We start from the raw sequence: 18,379 nt of genomic DNA, 5'->3' as shown, positions 1-18,379 counted from the left end.
ATTATCTGGCATCAATCGGAGGAGAGCCCTTGGTTCTGGGAAAGCTCGATGCACCAGTGTAGGGAAAGTCATGGCAGGGAGGCCGGAAGGGGTGGGTGGATGGGTGGGGGTGCTCACTTATAGAAGCAGAACTGAGGGGGAATGGGACAGGGAGTTTGCAAAGGGGAAACCAGGAAACAGGATAATATTTTGAAATATAAATAATAAAATAACCAATAAAAAAGAAAAATAATCAAATAAATTTTTGAAATGAAAGAGATGGTCAGTCAAAGAAAGAACAAAATAGAGACCATTATCGGTGGACAAGACAACATAGAGGATTTCATGGATGGAATATAGAATTGAATAATTACAAACATATACATATACATATATACATATATATATTAAGAAAATTAGTTATATTTCCAAGATGTTTGGGAAACATTAAGGAGACAAAATCTGAATCTCATAATGTAGAGGAGCAGTTGTAAGACCAAATAGAATGCACAGACTATTTCTAAGAATTCTGCATTTTCTGTGGGTTACTCCATGTCAAATCCATCAAATATATAATATTCTAGATATATGAACATTATATTTATAAAATGCATTATCTGACATTTCTTAGGTATAATACCTGAGTTTAAGTAATTAAATTTGTTGTAAATGTTTAAAAAACACTTCAGAGGTAGAAATTAATCAATAGATTTACAATAAATAGAACAAGATCAAGCTATTCTATTTACCAAAGAAATACTTTAGGTCAAAAAACCACAAATAAATTTATATTTTATACTATTGCGAGATAAATAAAAAAGGCAAGTTATATTGTAAAAATTAGTACAAATGCTATTTGCCATAAATAAGAGTCTTTAATGACCTTATTTTCACAATTTATTTCCTTAGATTATAATATAATCACATTATTTTGACATTTCACATTCTTCCCTGGAACTGCTCAAATGTACAGCCCTACAACCACTCTCACTCCAATACATGGCCTCTTTTTAAAAATTGTTCTTGCATGTGTGTTTGTGCTTGTGTGTGTATATATGTTAGTGTATTTGTTAATGTATACATGCAACCTATGCAATATATGTATATACACACACACGCACACACGCACACACACACACACACACACACACACACATCATCATCATCATCATCATCATCATCATCATCCTTGGCCAGTTAATGCTTAGGTAGTCATGTTGGAGAGACTTTGCGGATGCAGCTTCTCTGAGACTTTTAGGAGAGAATCTCACAGCAGATTTCCTGTTCCTCTTCTCTTACAATGTTTCTGCCTCAACCTTCTTTGGCAACAACCCCAGAGATTCAGTTGCAGAAGTGTTAGACGTTGGAAGTGGGCTCCAAATCTCTTCATTTTGATCATTTGTGGAATTATGTAATTGTCTCTGTGTGTGGCAATAATATATTTTCTTGGTGAGATATGAGAACCACACTCACATACAGGTATAAGAAAAAATTATTTATATTGTATTTAGGAACTGTGCTGGTTTGGCAAAGTACCTGTTGTAGATTCTTCAGAAACTATGACTTCATTGTGCCATGTAGTTAGCTAGGTTTCCAGGACTGAGAATGATTGCTATCTTGTTGAGTAGACCTTAAGGTCAGCTAGAGAGCTGTTGGTCACCACCAAAATATGTCACAAATATCATATCCTTAGGGTTTTCATGCCATCATGGTCATCTTTGTGGTTCATAGGCATCATAGAGCTGGGTTAGACTACTGGTTGCTTCCTGATGTGGAAAGCTTCCATGGTGATTTTTGTAATCCTGAAAGCCAGTACTCAGAGAGGAGGGCTCCAGGTCAGATCCAGCTGAGGTTTTTAGGATCTTGCTCATGAAATATGTGATGTTTTGGCAACAGGAACTAAACTTTTTACCTCTGTATATAAAATGATAAATGTTTAATATTGTGATATACTCATGAAATGCATAATTATTTTGGAATACAAAGGGATGACCTACTACTAAGTCATGAGTCAGCAGTATTGAGTCATGAAAATGTTATTCAAAGTGCAATAAGCCAAACAAAAGTGGACAGCTACTATTTGTTTTAATTTATGTGAAATGCCCAGACTAGACACATCTATGAAGACAAAAAGCTGATTGGTAGCACAAATGGTTGGGGTAAGATATTAATGTGTCAATTTATACTAGAGTAAATAACATGTTATAAAATTCAATAGTGAAATTTATATAATTCTGAATTCACTTAGGTCCCTCCTTGAATTAACTGATTATACATATGAAAATATTCCAAAATACAAATATTTGAAATCTGAAAAAGTCCTAATCCAGAGCATTTTAGATAAGGAATATTTCATCTGTTCCTCTTTTCTAATAAGACAGGGAAAATAAGTAGTGTCGGACATTTTGGCAGCACCTAAAATTATTTCATTTAGCAACTTGAAGAATTGCAATTAACTGAACTTTTCCCAGTTTGACACATATACTCTGCTTAGTCTTGGTTTCAAGTGAAAGCTTATTTTAATATACTAGTAAATAAAGATAAAGTATATGGCTCAAACTGAATAATGGTAGTTCTAACATCAAGTCAAATACTACTTAAGAAACAACTGGAATTGGGAGGTGGGGGTGGGTCAGGGGAGCCATTTCTAGAGCAAGGTACAGATCTAGTGCAATGCAAACTTCCAGGGATCTATTAGGGTGGCCTTAGCAAAGACATCTAGTAATGGGGGATTCAGAGTCCGAATTGGCCATCTTCTGTAACTAGACAAGGCTTCCAGTGGGACACCAATCCAACCACAAAACCTTTGACCTACAATTTTTAGGCTCAGAACCTGTGGGAGTGGGCCAGTTCGAGACTCTTGCCACTAGAGGGAGTCCTCCTCTCCTGACTCTGCCTGGAGGGCCAGGAACCAGAGGCTGGATAACCCAGAGACCTGGGATAGAACCAAAAATGACTGGGAAAAAAGTCAAGGAAATAATTTCTAATCATACTTTACTCATAGAGCAGAGAATAACATAATCATTATTGGAGAGACTTCAACCAGCAGCTGATGGGAACAGATGCAAAGACCAACAGCCAAACATTAGGCACAGCTTAGGGAATCCTGCAGAAGAGAGGGAGGAAAACTTGGAGGAGCTAGAGGTATCAAGGACTTGCAAGAAAAAAGCCCACAGAATCAACTAATCAAATCTCCCAGGGGCTCACAGAGACTGAAGTCACAATTAGGGAGCCTGTAGAGGTTTGACCTAAATCCTGTGCACATATGTTATGAGTGTGTAGGTTCTTGTTTTTGTGGAACTCTTAACAGTACGGTCAGCGGCTGTTTCTGACTCTTTTGCCTGCTCTTGGTACACTGTTAATCTTACAGGGTTACCATGTCTAGTTGCTATAAGGGGATGTGCCTAGACTTACTGAAACTTGATATGTCATGCATGGTTGATATTCCTAGGAGGCCTGCCCTTTTCTAAAGTGAAAGAAAGAGGAGTGGATCTTCAGGAGAGAGGACGTGGTAGGGAGGAACTGGAAGAAGAGGAGAGGGGGAGAAACTGTGGTCAAGGTGTAATATATGAGAAAAGAATAAATAAAAATAAATTCAATACATATTTTAATCTCCTAGTATCTGCTGTTTCCTCTGTGTTTTGTACAGGCCTTTTTCTTCTATGGCTGGAAATACTGAAGTATTTCACTTTAGAAGTATTAATTTTTTTTTGCTCAGCGTTCAATTTAAATAAATCTTTATTTACAAAATTGTGTAAAAGTAGTTTAAGGCATGTAGTAATTTGACTGAGATGCCCCCTCCCCAATTTCTAGTATCTGAATACTTGGTTCCTAGTTCATCACTGTTTGTGGAGATTAGAAGGTATGACTTGCTAGAATATGTATGCCATTGAGAGCAGGCTTTGACATTTCAAAAGACTCAGGCCACTTTCTGTCCATTTCTTGTTTGCTGTTCCAACTGTGAGTTCTCAGTTGCCGTTCCAGCTGTCTTCTACCCTTGCTTTGCCAAAGGAATGTAACCTCTGGAGCTGTAAGCACCAAGTCAATTCTTCCATCCTTAAGTCGCCTAGAAATGCAATGGACAAGTAACTAATAAAACATATAAGCAATATCACATTGGTAGAATTGAATAGTTTTAGGATATTGATAGCAGACATGTTCTAGCGAGATGTGCAAATACAGATAGTAATAAAATATCCTCCATAAATTTTTTCTGCATTTTTTCCTATTTTGATTATCCAGCATGTTTGTCTTTGATATATAGAAAGATACTGATTTTTCTGTGTTAGCATTATATTTTGCAGGCTGGATGAAAAAAAGATTTTTTTCTGGGGAGTCTTTAGGATATGTAAGTATAGGATCATGTCATCCCCATGTAAATGGGGATAGTTTGACGTATTCATTTTGTACTTGTATATTTTGTACTTTAGTCTTGGTCTGAGCACTTTAAATAAGCACTATGTTGAGAAAGAGTAGAAGGCAGGGGCAATCACGACTCAGTCATTATTTCAGTGTAAAGTCCCTCAGTTATTTTCTAGTATAAAGTTGACTAATTGTTTTACCATATACAGTACATATTACATTGATGTATATTCTCTCTCCTCCTAGTTTTCCCACGATGGTCATCATTCAGCGATGCTAATCTTTAAGTTCTTTTCTATGTAAATCGGATGACTGTCATCATATTTACGTGTCATATTAACACTACTTAATTTCTGAGTGCTGAACAAAAATCTTGAATCCCTAGAATAAAACTGACTTGATTATGGTCTCTAAACTTTTTCATCTATGACAGGGGCCCTATGGTGTTAACATTATCCAGGTTGACATGTGTACGGATATTTAAATTGCTATTAGCTAAACTTGTTTGGTTATCTTTCATGACTGTATTACGCATCCTCTTTTTCAGTAGGCCTCTAGAAGCCTAAATGTCCAGTACTACTCAATGAGAACACACATTTCTTTTGGATTTACTTCTGCTTCCTTCCCTCTGCCCCTACCGATTCATGCCAGAGTTTACATGGTTGAGTCTGTGTTTGGCTTCTCTTCTTTCTTATCATTTGTTATTCTTTACTCGGGTATCCATTCCCCCTTTTTATGGGTTTCTGGACACTTTCTTCTTTTTCTCTTTGGGTTAGTGTTCATTTTTTCTTTTCTTTTTGATATTATAATTACACAATCTCTCCCTTTCTTTTCTCCTTCCAAAGCCTCCCATATTTTTCTCATTATACTCTTCCAAATCCATGTTCTCTTTTTTCATTAGTTGCTAAATACATATACGTATATGTAAATATGGATATGTATGTATATATGAATATTGTGGCAGTTTGTATATGCTTGGCCTATGGGAAGTGGCACTAGGATGTGTGGCCTAATTGGAAGAGATGTAGCCTTATTAGGGGAAATGTGTCACTGTGGAGGCAGAGCTTTGAGGTTTCTTATATGCTTAAGCCTGGCCAACATGATCAGACAGTCTCTTGCTGCTGCTTTTGGATTAAGATATAAACCTCTCAGCTCCTTCTCCAGGACTATAATGTAAGTCTGGATGCTGCCATGCTTCCTGCCATGTTGATAATGGATTGAACCACTGAACCTGAAAGTCAGCCCCAATTAAATGTTTTTCTTTATAAGAGTTTCCTTGGTCATGCTGTCTCTTCACAGCAATTAAAAAAACTTAACTAAGACACAAATGGAGGAAAATACTTTGAGAACATTATATAATGCTTTATGAGAGGAATAACAAAATGATAACTATTAAATTTTCATGATCTGCCTTGTGCTCCATTCAGTTGAATTGTTATAAAAGTATTCTGACTACCTTTATTTTGTAGATCTAAAAGAGTTAGGGAAAGTTTATATAACCATTTTCATATGATGCAATTAAGAAGCTGAAAGAAATTTCAACCCGAGCAACGCAGGCATGAAGTGTAAACTTAAGGGCTGATTGAAAAGTCAGTTTCATGGTGTTCTGTTAGAGCAAACACATGAAGGAATGTTTAGCTGAAGTGAACAAAAGTGAAAGACTATGGGAAACTCGTGAAAGAACATTTCACTGAAGCAGACACAGGACAGAAGATGCTCTGCTAAAGAAAGCACTTGAAAGGACATGTGATGAAGGATTCTTTGCTAAGGACATGCATGTGTGTTGGTCTGCATTACATTTCTTTCTTTTTTTTATTAACTTGAGTATTTCTTATATACATTTCAAATGTTATTCCCTTTCCCGGTATCCGGGCAAACATCCCCCACCCCCCCTCCCCTTCCTTATGGGTGTTCCCCTCCCAACCCTCCCCCCATTGCCGCCCTCCCCCCACCAGTCTAGTTCACTGGGGGTTCAGTCTTAGCAGGACCAAGGGCTTCCCCTTCCACTGGTGCTCTTACTAGGATATTCATTGCTACCTATGGGGTCAGAGTCCAGGGTCAGTCCATGTATAGTCTTTAGGTAGTGGCTTAGTCCCTGGAAGCTCTGGTTGCTTGGCATTGTTGTACATATGGGGTCTCGAGCCCCTTCAAGCTCTTCCAGTTCTTTCTCTGATTCCTTCAACGGGGGTCCTATTCTCAGTTCAGTGGTTTGCTGCTGGCATTCGCCTCTGTATTTGCTGTATTCTGGCTGTGTCTCTCAGGAGCGATCTACATCCGGCTCCTGTCGGTCTGCACTTCTTTGCTTCATCCATCTTGTCTAATTGGGTGGCTGTATATGTATGGGCCACATGTGGGGCAGGCTCTGAATGGGTGTTCCTTCAGTCTCTGTTTTAATCTTTGCCTCTCTCTTCCCTGCCAAGGGTATTCTTGTTCCCCTTTTAAAGAAGGAGTGAAGCATTCACATTTTGATCATCCGTCTTGAGTTTCATTTGTTCTGTGCATCTAGGGTAATTCAAGCATTTGGGCTAATAGTCACTTACCAATGAGTGCATACCATGTGTGTTTTTCTGTGACTGGGTTAGCTCACTCAGGATGATGTTTTCCAGTTCATTACATTTCATAGTTAAGCTATGTTTGTCGGAATTCCATAGAGAGAAACACACCAAAATACTTCTGTGCTCTTCTGAAGACTCAGGCAGGGTGATGTCAGCTAAGACAGACTTGCATGCTGAGTCAAGACCCATGGAGAACACAGTGATGTTTGGAAAGTATGAAAGGGACTCAAGGGACAGTGACAGAGGTAGACTTGGCTTGTTTATAGAGCTAGTTGTGCAATGCTTGTGTATTTCGAGTCTTCCTTGATCCTCATTTCACTGAGAGAGGTGCATCCTGAGAACTTCTCCTGAGTTCCTGTTGGTCCTGGTCCCTCCTGCTGACTCATGCCAAGGCTGAGCCCTGACAGTCTCTGCTAGGTTGCTAGGTCAGGGCAACTCTGCTGATTCCTGTTTGCTATGACAATTCTACTGAACTTCACTGCTTGTATATCTGTGAAGGGTTTGTTAGCGGCACAAACAGCCACTGCTAACCTGTGCAGTGCTGCAAATTGCCATACTACACAGAAAGGAGGTGATCCAAAGAACCTTTCTAAACAGATTCACTTCCCTTGTGTCCTCTCTTCTTTCCCAATACCTTTGATGGGTGACCAGCTAGAAGGGAGCTTAAAGCACTTAGGAAACATCATTAAAAATAAGGTTTGAAAAACATTAAAGTTATACAGGCTCCTTGTTTACACTTTACTCTTTAAACGAACTTGTCAGTAAATGAGCCTGTATCTGTGCAGCGGATATTCCCACCAGTCACATATCCAAGCCTTTTGCTGCCTAGTCAAACTTCTAATTGAACTCAAAACTGACATTAATCTATGCCAAGGGGATAAATGTCATCAGTAGTTCAACTCTTTGGAACCAATCATCCTGGAGACAAAAGATCCAGATGGAAAATGGGTGTTTTCTTTTACATCTAAGTATTCTGGCAACATACGAAACAAGAAAAGTTACTTGTATTCATTTATTTATCACTTCTGTTGACGTAATCCTTATAACAAATCATGGACAGAAAATAAATGATAGTGATCAGTTTATGTTTATTTTATGTATATTTATGTATTTTTGTATATTTAGACTAAAATATGCCAGCAACTCAAATGCTAGCTGATACATATCTTGATGAGATGTATCCAGGGTTATCTTCAGCAAAATCATAAATACTGGATTCATTGTCTCTCCTTTTGAATCTTCAGTATGTACAATACTTTGGTCTACTTCAATTTAAAGGTGGCTTCATGTTTTTTATAAGCCTCTACACAGGATGCCTTTAAAAACGTGTTCTTTGTAGATATAACATATGAATACTTGCTAACAAACTTGTAATCTCATCATTTAACACTACCTGAAGGTGCACTTAGCTTACCTGAAATGACACTGTCTTGAAAACTAAAACAGCACATGGGATAAATTAAGATTTTACATAATTGTTTATAAATATGTATATATATATAAACAATGTCTGTATATGTGTGTGTACATGTACATGTATAATTGGTGTTAGAATTAACCTGACAAAGGCATACAGTTTTTGGGGTTCTGAAACTTTGAAAAGCTACCTCCACACTTAGTCACGTGATTATGAATCTTACAAATTTTAGAATGTCTGTACAAGAAGTGCAGTGGCCAAAATAAAATAATATTATGGTTAATTTTTAATGATATGACATAAAAAACAGAATGTAGAGATTATACGTGTCAATGCTTTGATGAGAAATAGTCCTCAAACGTTATTAGCAAGGAAATATATATTCTCCTGTGCCTTCTAACAGCAACGATTTTAGGTTCATAATGGAGTAACAACTGCATAATGGTTCTCCCGTTGTCTTAGAAATGTAAATTTTTAAGTTTGCTATGGTAGGGGAACACCAATGAACAATATGTAACCACATGTGCACAGGCTTTTTTCCCAATAAATCATATTTACTAAAATACAAAGTCAACCCTACACTCTGTCTATTTCTGAGACCTCCTTCACATATGTTATAATTTTATATTTTATATCTATGGGTATAGATCAATTTTGATTTAATGTTTTTCTGTGTGCTTTAAAGTATAGATTAATTATATTGCATATTGATATCAAAGGAAGCCATAATATCCATTGAACATTATTTGTTGTTGATCTGCTTTTGTGTCTTTGTCAAAAGTCGGTTGCCATTATAAGTTATATTTTCAGAATTACACACACACACAAGTCTTTGAATATTTTTACTAATCTAAATATGCCTGTTTCTTCGTGCTCATATAATAAATTCTAAGACAGTTGTTATAATAACATATATTCTTATAAATAGAATGGTTAGAAATCATAAAAGTATCTTAAAGTATTGAGATCAATGTCTATTACCTATCATATTCTACCTTCTAGAGGCTAACCCTATTTTGTGACTTATGGTTGCATTCAAAGATCAATATTATAGATCAATATTATGATCTATAATATTGATATTTGATATTTCATACTAGCCTCTTGAATGGATGATTAATAAAAAGAATGAAGAAAAGTTAATCCTTTATTTTAAAGTTGCACATGTCTTCAAGGAAAAAAAAGCAGGTATATATTCCATGCTAAATAATGAAAAAGAGGCATGGATGGAATATTATATGTGAATACCGGAAGCACTGACATACTGATGATGAAATGAAATGCCCAGCACAGATATTGAATACATCAATTTATTGCATGCTCTTAGAATGAAAGAGAAACAGAAAGAATGAAAAAAGACAATAACTTTTTAATAAATAGTCAAGTCTTCCACTTTTGTAAACTTCATTTTTTGTTTCTACAAAATTTAATGTAGTTTGATCTTTGGAATTGCTCAAGAATTTTTGTTTGCATTAATCTCTTTTCTCTTATTTCATTTATTTGTTTTTTACACTCCAGATTTTATTCCCCTCCTGGTCTACCCTCTGACATCACATACTTCCTCCCTGGTCCCTCCCCCATCTTCACAAGAATATCCCCACTCCAACCACCCTACCACACCTCTAAACTTCCTGGGGCCACCAGTCTCTTGAGGGTTAGGTAAATCTTTAGTGACTGAACTCAGACCAGGGAGTCCTCTGCTGTATATGTGTTGGGGGCCTCACCTTACCTGGTGTAGGCTGCCTGGTTGCTGGTACAGTGTCAGAGATCTTGGAGATTCAGGTTAATTGAGACTGTTGGTCCACCTAGAGGATGGTGTTCCTCCTCAGCTTCATCCAGCTCTTCCCTAATTCAACCACAGGGGTAAGCAACTTCTGTTCATTGGTTAGGTGCACCAATCTGCATCTGACTCTTTAAGCTTCTTGTTGGGTTTTTTGGAAGGCAGTCATGATAGGTCCCTTTTTGTGAGCATCCCATAGCCTAAGTAATAGAGTTAGGTCATGGGGCCTCCCCTTGAGCTGGATTCCACTTTAGACCTGTTGCTCTACCTTCTTTTCCTTAGGCTCTTCTCCATTTCCTTCTCTGCAGTTCTTTCAGACTTTATGGGTCAGAGCTTTGGCTGTGGGATAACACTCCATCACTCACTTGATGCCCTGTCTTTCTGTTGGAGGCGGGCTCAGCAAGTTCCCTCTACCCACTGTAGGGCATTTCATCTAGGGTCCCCCCTTTGAGTCCTGAGAGTCTCTCACTTCCCAGATCTCTGGTGCATTCTAGAGGGTCCCCCAACCTCTTTTCTCCTGAAGTTGCCTATTTCCATTCTTCTGCTGGTCCTCAGGACTTCAGTTCTTTTTCCTCAACCAATACCAAATCATGTTTCCCTCTCCCTTCCCTGTCCTCTTTTCCACCCAGGACTCCCATTCCCCCTCTGTGATTACTTTCTTCTCCCTCCCAGGTGGGATTGGGGCATTCTCATTTGGGCCCTTTGGCTTGTTCACCATTCCCCCAGTGCCAATCCAACTCAAAGAAAAAATTACTTGACCCTCTCCTTAGATGCTGAAAAAGCATTTGACAAAATACAATACCCCTTCATGTTAAATGTATTAGAGAGAACATGAATTCAAGACCTATACCTAAACAAAATATAAGCAAATTACTGCAAACCAACAGTCAATATCAAATTAAACAAAGAGATACTTGAAGCAACCCCACTAAAATCGGGGAAAGGACAAGGATGTCCACTCTCCCTATAGCTATTCAATATAGTACTGGAAGTGCTAGCTAGAATGATAAAACAACAAAAAGAGATCAAGGGGATATAAAGTGGAAAATAAGTTAATTATCACTACATGCAGACGATATGATAGTATACATAAACGACCCAAAAATTCTACTAGAGAATTTCTACAGTTGATAAACAACTTCAGCAAAGTGCCTGAATATAAAATCAACTCAAATAAACCAGTACCCTTCCTTTATACAAATGATTAACAGGCTGAAAAAGAAATTAGGGAAATAACTCCCTTCAAATCGCCACAAATAATATAAAATATCTTGGGGTAACTCTAACCAAACAAGTAAAAGATTTATATGTCAATAACTTCAAGTCTCTCAAGAAAGAAATCAAAGAAGATCTAAGAAAATAGAGAGATCTCCCATGCTCCTGGATTGGCAGATCCTACCAAAGGCAATCTATAGATTCAACACATTCTGAATCAAAATCTCAACACAATTCTTCAAAGACATGGGAAGAGCAATTCTCAAATTCATCTGGAAAGGCAAATCAGAATAGTGAAAATAATTCTTAACAATAAAAGAACTTCTGGGGGAATCACCATCCCTGACCTCCAGCTGTACTGCTGAGCAATAGTGATAAAAACTGCATGGTATTGGTACAGAGAAAGACAAGCTGATCCGTGGAATAGAATTGAAGACCCAGAAAAAACCCACACAATTATAAACACTTGATCTGTGACAAAGAAGCCAAAATATACAATGGAAAAGAGAAAGTCTCTTCAATACACGGTGCAGGTCTAACTGGCAGTCTTTATGTAGAAAAATGAAAATAAGATCCGTGTTTGTCACCATGCACAAAGCTCAAGTCCAAATGGATCAAGGATCTCAACAAGATAAATTGTTGTTAAGAGGAATGCCAGGTCAGGGAAGAGGAAAGGACTGAGTAGGTGGGTTGGTGAGCACCCTCATGGATGCAGGGGTGGGGGGATGGGATGGGGGTTTCTAGAGGGGAACCTGCGAAAGAGGATAACATTTGAAATGTTAATAAAGAAAACATCCAATAAAAGAAAAGAATTACTTAATTTTCTTTTTCTTATTTTGGGCTTCTCAACTTTCTGACTATTCAGAAGAAATAGTATTATGAATGTATGATATTCATTTAATTAATTAGAAACTTAACTTCACAGAAAGAACTTTCTTACACCTAATAGCATGAGTATTATAAAGAAGCGAAGAGCTTTTTTTGAAAATGTCAGCTGTCTTTTAAATTTGAAAGAGAATATTTATTATTTGCCTTTAAAACTGTTGGTGTATATTTGGGACCATTTGACACATAGGAGATAAGTTTTGTCTTAAATCACATAGATTTACTATCTTCTATCTCCATCCCTCCACTTGATGCCCTGTCTTTCTACTGTAGGTAGGTGTAGCCCCAACATGTAAACGCTATCACATGATCTCTTTTTCTGGGATCGAATACTAACAAAAGAAGGAAAATTTCAAATGAGATGAAACAATGGCCATTTTATGTCCACCTTGTTAAAATTACAGTGAGAACATGCAAATGAGGTAAATCAGCTAGCTGCTTTCTATATTAGCAAAGTAATGAAAGTATCCTTCAGACATTCTTCTTCATTTTATATTTGTTTTTCTTTGTAATAGAGAATTCATTTAAACTGATGGAAGACTAAGTCATTTAAATACAAATATAGCAATGATAATAGATTGCATAAATAATTGAAGTGGCCAACTTGTCTGCAATTAGTGAACAAGAATGTGTTCACTCTGAATTAAGTCTTTATAGTTCATTGTTTCTTTGATAAAAATCTTAAGGTGTGTATAATATTTTAGATTAAAAACAGAAACTTATAGTATGTTTTCTTCTCCTTATAGAATCACAAAATAAGAAGAGAGTATCTATCTACATAGGAAATGCTTTAAAATGGTCCAATTAAAATTTACTTATGTAGACTTGGGTTAGAAAGCATTTAGAAAGCAAATATTAATTTATGGTGGTATGTCAGTCATCCTTCCTAATTTGACAGTCACTATGAGGAAAAATTGTACTTCTTTGCCTTTGAAACCCTGAAATACATACAGATAATTTTAGAAAAGTAACCTACTAACAAGATGAAAAGCTTTGCTGCAGTCTCTGGCAGTTATTATTCCATTTTTCAGACTGAAATTAAAGCAGTAGCAGTTAATATATTTCCTCCTAGTCACACAAAGTATAGGTAAAACAAACTACCGAATTGCTTAATTTAAACCCATGAAGTCTGGCTACTGAGCTATAACTTAAATATTATAAGCAGTCTCTATAGAGTCTGAACAATATGAACTCCAGTCTAGTATCTAGGACTTGATGTAGAGCATCAAGTTTTTTTTTTTACATAGTCAAGTCTCAGTTTCAACATTTATATTATGGTGATAATAAGACTAATATAGAGTTAATATAAGAGGGAAAGAGATAACATATTTAATAAAACATAGCAAAGTATAATTCTAAGAAACTTGGTTAATGAATACTCATCTTTCTTTGTTCATTCTTAAAAATTAGTTCCCACATAGGACTTTCATAAATAGCTTTACCTCATCTCTCTGCCTCTTTTTATCTGCTATATCCTTTCATCCTAAGATCCTCCATTTTGAGAACTACCTTGCGATAATCTCATTTCTGAATTCTGAAATTTTTGTGGAAGTATTTTATTCAAAATTTTCTTAGTTGCTCTTGTTCTCAAAAGAACTACATTAATGCTATTTAACAGTACCTTGTGTGACAAAGAGAAAATTACTCGAATGACCTACAATTTTCCTTTTTGTGTTTTAATCTTGATTAGCTGAAATTCAAAAGGCAAGCAAATTTGGTGTTGTTTACTGTACTCCTAAATACCTTATTAATATTGAAATTACTCTTTGTTCAGCATCCACCAGTGGATGTGCACACCAATTAAAGTTTAGGACATTTGAAAGGTATCCTGATTGGAAAGGTATCTTACTTCTAAATATCTATTTACATTGACAACTTAAGTTAAAAAAAAGATTTCTAGAAATAAGCCACCATTAAACAATAGTGCTATTGCAAAAGTATAGACAAGATGTTAAGTGAAATGATTTGACAAATATTTTATGTAAGACATACACACACAAGCATACACACACACACATACACACAAACACACACACACACACTCACATGCACACATACAAAATAGTGTTGACTTTCAAAATATTTCTAGCATTTTGTATCTGTTGCATCATTTTCTCTGATACCTGCCTACAGGGACTCTACTCAGCTCTACTTGGAAGAATGATGATTATGCAGGAAACGTATTATGATTTTATTTATTCAAAGAATTCAACTTAAAACATCCAATATGGAGTAGGTTCAAACAGAATAAATCCTATGTTTGGGGCACAGTCAAGCTTTAGCTTGTTTATCCTATTCAGAGTTTGAAACTAAAATTTAGAGAGGCAAACTATTTCAGTGCAGTGTTTTCAAATTTAATAACGTCTTGGAGAAATGTTATTTTAAGGTTATGTGATAATGCATCGTGAACTCGCCCTCAGTAGAAACCCTAATACAGTGCTTTTTTTTTTTTGATTCTTTTTTTTTTCGGAGCTGGGGACCGAACCCAGGGCCTTGCGCTTCCTAGGTAAGCGCTCTACCACTGAGCTAAATCCCCAGCCCCCCTAATACAGTGCTTTATTGATCATACATAGAAGTAAACGAGGTGGGCTACAGGAAAAAGTGTATTGAAGTAAAGTCCCCTTGATGCAGACAGATCATTTCTAAGAGATCTTGCTAATGCTGTCCTTTAAATTACCAGAAACTCTAGGAGCAATCCAGTTTCTAATTTCCAAAATTTCACTAGCTTGAGAACTGTCATGATTTGACAAAACATAACGATGGCATTAGTAAGGCCAGCTGCTTAATTGCTTCTTGACTGCTTAAATGACTGTTTGAGGAGCCTTAGAAGTGCTGCCTGCCACCTGTCAGTGTACTGTAAGCACAGCACTGGCACCTGATTACTCTCACTGGGGTAGATCAGTTGATGTTCAGGCAAGGAAGCCCCTCCATTGGAAACCTATTTTTCTATAGAGAGCACTGTACAAACCGAAATCATCTCTTGATGCTCTGAGAATTTAAACAAAATTCTAACTTGCTTTTTCCACATCTGATTCTCCAAATGAACTAGAAAGTTGTTTCTTTTCTGTATAATCCCAGAAATTTTACTGTAGAACTAAGGTATAATGGATATTAATTGTCAGTTAATAGCCTCCAGTCACGAGGGGAAGAAATGTTACTTGTAGTTAAGGATTCTCTGGAAGATAGAAAACAATGTTCAAAACCACATCTGTGATGTTTACCCCTTCACTCTATTGTTCAGTACTCTTACATACTCTTACTGGTATGGTCTTTTGTGGGATGATATGCAGCAATTGACAATGGCTTAAGTAAGTAAATCCTACTAGAGATGATTGCAGGCTTGCCTATAATTAGAAATCAAGAACTAGAATTAGTTCCAGAATTGTTTCATCATCGAAAGTTCCATGTATAAAATACTATATGTACACACAAAGTAACTGTACTGAACTAAAAACTTAAAAATACAGTATCAATGGCACCTTTTGAGTTTTGAAGCTAACTCACTTCCTTTTAAGTCTCTGAACAGCTTCAGTTCAGGCTTGCAAACAGTTTGATAAGGAGCCAATGGCCTAGTGATTTAGGTTAACATGTTTTCCTCCACGTATACATGCAGGGGAAGAAAAAAAAATCACAGAATTAACCATATTCCTTTGTCTCATCTCAAGCTACAAGACAGAAATTTCTCAAACGGAAAAATTTCTACAAATACTCAGGAATGTAGAATATAGAAGGATGTTTGACATTGCTTTTCTTTTACATGCTCTGATTAAATACAAGTCCACAGGTTTACATAGGTGACATTATTTCAAACCTTTTTGTAAGAGTAAAAGTTCAAATTAACAGTGATGTACTTTCCTTTTCAACTTATTCACACACACTGTGTGTGTGTGTGTGTGTGTGTGTGTGTGTGTGTGTGTGTGTGTGTGTGTGTATGTATCCTTTTAAAGATATGGGAAATAGAAAAAGCCTAAGAAAAGCTTCTCTTGCAGTAAGAATTTTCTAGTAGAATGGACTTAAATTTGGAGAAATCTTTTTTATTACTGGGACTACATGTATGTAGTATTATTTAAAATTCATGATTGCTCACTTGGATAAATAAGTCATAATTAATAAACTTTACAGAAATTCTGGAAACCTTTGAAGTGATGAATCTTCTTTATTCAATACAAAAAACACATCAAAATAGTTTCGTGTGAGTTTATCAAATGGAAATGTGAAAAGTAGGATAACGGCTTCTTCTCAGCTTATGTTATGCTTGAAGAGAAAAAGTCTGAATGACAGGAACAACAGCAATATCTTCTTGATGGGTTGTCAAAGAATCACAATTCTAATACAAATGTATTCACTATGCTCCACATACACAAAATAAATGAAATGGCCTCTATAGTGAGTTAAGTATATTTCAATTTTGTTCTTTTATGCTCTATGTAGATTTTGATAATTTATAAGAGCTAGGCATCACCTCATGCATAATTGATATATTAGAGTGGCAGAAAAGGACTGAAAAGGTCATTAAATTGGCTTTCTATATTATTTAGTGAAATCAGGTTGTTAGAGTTTTAAAATGAGGCTTGATTCATTTGGTGGCTAACCAGTAATTTATGAAGTACTCAGAATGAACAACAATATGTTATTCCTAGAGTGTGCTTTTCAAAATAATTCTCATGGACGTTATTGTTGTCATTTATTTTCAGACAGTAAGCTATGGATGCCGGAACATATGAAAAGAAAGTGACTATTCCAGTAAAATGGCATTGTGATATTTTTATGATTTAGGACGAATCTTCCAAGATCCACAAACTGTGTATTTTCTCGAGTTGTTTGACTTTAATTAAAAATAAACTAACACCAGGTGGAGAGTTGTATTTGCACAATAGTTAGACTCACCATATGTCCTAGTTTGCCTAGAACAGATCTAAATTATTCCTGCTATCCCACTTGAACTATTAATAGTACCTCCCTTGCACTCTAAATATCTTTCAGGTTTGGATAATTAACTTGCTAACTTTATGGTTGAAGAACATTGCTAATTCCAAGTTTGAGTAAGTTCAGGTTTTTGCTAAAATGATAACTGATTTTAAGACTGTACCATTTGAATAGAGTGGTCTTCTTTAACAGCTTTTCACACAATGGGTAAATTATCCATAGAAGAAGTTGAGATCTCCGAGATTAGTGAGACTATAATTCAAGGACTCAAGTTAGGGTCCTGTTCTCCAGCATCATCAGTTATGTCTTCACACGGACAAAAGGACAGGACACTGATCTCTTCAGAGCCTTGATTGCACTTGGAATTGTGGCCTGGAATCATTTAATTCAGAATCTCAAATATAGACCTTTAACTTCTGATGTTACTGTGGAAAACTCAGAGGCACATTAGTTCCTGATACATTCACTTTAGCTCTTTATTTATGGTTTGTTTGTTGGACAGTTTTTTTTTCTTGTCTCTAGAGTGATAAATTCCACAGTTGATTTGCCCATGTGAGTATCTAAAATTTTCCATTCAGAAAGATATCTTTAAGTCGATTCGTTTGATTATTTACAATATAAGCCATTGCAATGAAATATACAACTTCAATGCAAATATCCTGCCCCTTCCCATTGAAACTAATTTTTGAGAGCCTAGCCTATTGCTTGACACATATTAAAAGAAAATTAATGTATTGGATAAATGATAATTATAATTTACTATTAGAAAATATTGACGTTCAGTTTTACTTCTGGTTAGTATTTTCCTAAAATCTTTTTATTTTTCTTTTTTGCTTTTTCCACAACACCATCTATTTCAAAGGGGACATGACAGGCATATTCGGACAATGTCATTTTATTACACACTCATAAACATGCAATTCACCTTGGAGCTATTTTGCTGGAAATTTTCTCTAACATTTAGTTCTTTAGGAATGGTTTTCACACTTTTCGATTTTACATGCTGTTATATCCAATGATGATATCTACTGAAATGTATCTTATTGAAAGACAAATTTTTTTTTCTTTTGAAAGTCTTAAAGGCTAATTTTGGCTATCCCTATCATTGACAAGTCTGGTACCTAAAACCACCTGCCCAGAATAGGCAATCCAAAGCTAACTGAAGCATGAAGGTGCGACCAAGTATACTCTTCAAAATGATGTTATCTTCCAGATTGTTTTTCTGCTTGAACATTTAAAAATGTAGTGCTACCAGATAAC

This window comes from Rattus norvegicus, chromosome X (assembly GCF_021556685.1).
Source record: "Rattus norvegicus strain SHRSP/BbbUtx chromosome X, alternate assembly SHRSP_T2T, whole genome shotgun sequence".
In the NCBI taxonomy this organism is placed as follows: domain Eukaryota; kingdom Metazoa; phylum Chordata; class Mammalia; order Rodentia; family Muridae; genus Rattus; species Rattus norvegicus.
Note: the sequence above shows the minus strand (reverse complement) of the source record.